An 878-nucleotide genomic window follows, 5' to 3' on the forward strand; every position below is an offset into this window, starting at 1 on the left:
CCCACAGCTGTCGCCGCGGGTATTTTTAGAGCAGTCCGGGAGCGTCGGGGGCGAGTGGGGACGATCGCTGGCCGTGCGAGCGGCTGGGGGGGGGAAGCCAAGGTGGCGGGCCTGGCAGCCACCGCTGAGAGCCGAGCACCCCCCCAACGCCCCAAAGTTTCCCTTTATTTTAGTTACAGGGCAATTTGGGGGGGAGGGAAGCCCCCCGGCCCCCCCGCCCAGCGCTGGGGCACGGGACGGTGGTGGTGGTGGGGGGTGTCCCCATGGCCCCGGCTGTCCCTCTGCGTCCCGGGAACAGCTGTGCCCGTGGCGGAGGCTGGGGGGGAACCTGCCAGCACCGGGCATGTGACAGGAGGTGACAGAGCCGGTGGCTATTTATACCGGTGCCCAGGCAGGCGCTGGGTGCGGGGCCGCGGCGGGCTCTCCCCTGGGCACGCTGGGGCGCAGCTGGGGGGCAACCGGCCCCAGGAACTCACGGAGCCCGCGCCACGGGCAAGCGGTGGCCCTGGGGGTCCCCTGGGCGCCTGCCTGGCCCCCGCCGGGCCAGCATGCCCCTTGGAGCCACAGGGCCCATGAAGACGATTCCTGCCACCCTCCCTCTCCTGGTGTCCCACGGTGGGGTGTCCCCACCTCAGCTGCCTCCACGTACCGGGTGGAGAGGGGCTGTCATGTTGGGGATGCTCCATGTCCGACGGGGGGCACGGAGCTGTGCCCAGCGGGGAAACTGAGCCGTCCCCGTGCCTGACGGGGCACCAAGCTGGGCCCACCAGGGCCACTGAGCTGTCCCCACGCCCAAAGGGGACACTGAGCCGTTCCTGTGCCCAACGGGGGCCCGCAGCTGTGCTCAGTGAGGACATCGATCTGTCCCCATGTCTGAC

Source organism: Rhea americana, unplaced genomic scaffold (assembly GCF_003343005.1).
Source record: "Rhea americana isolate MKP2758 unplaced genomic scaffold, rheAme1 scaffold_561, whole genome shotgun sequence".
Classification (NCBI taxonomy): Eukaryota; Metazoa; Chordata; class Aves; order Rheiformes; family Rheidae; genus Rhea; species Rhea americana.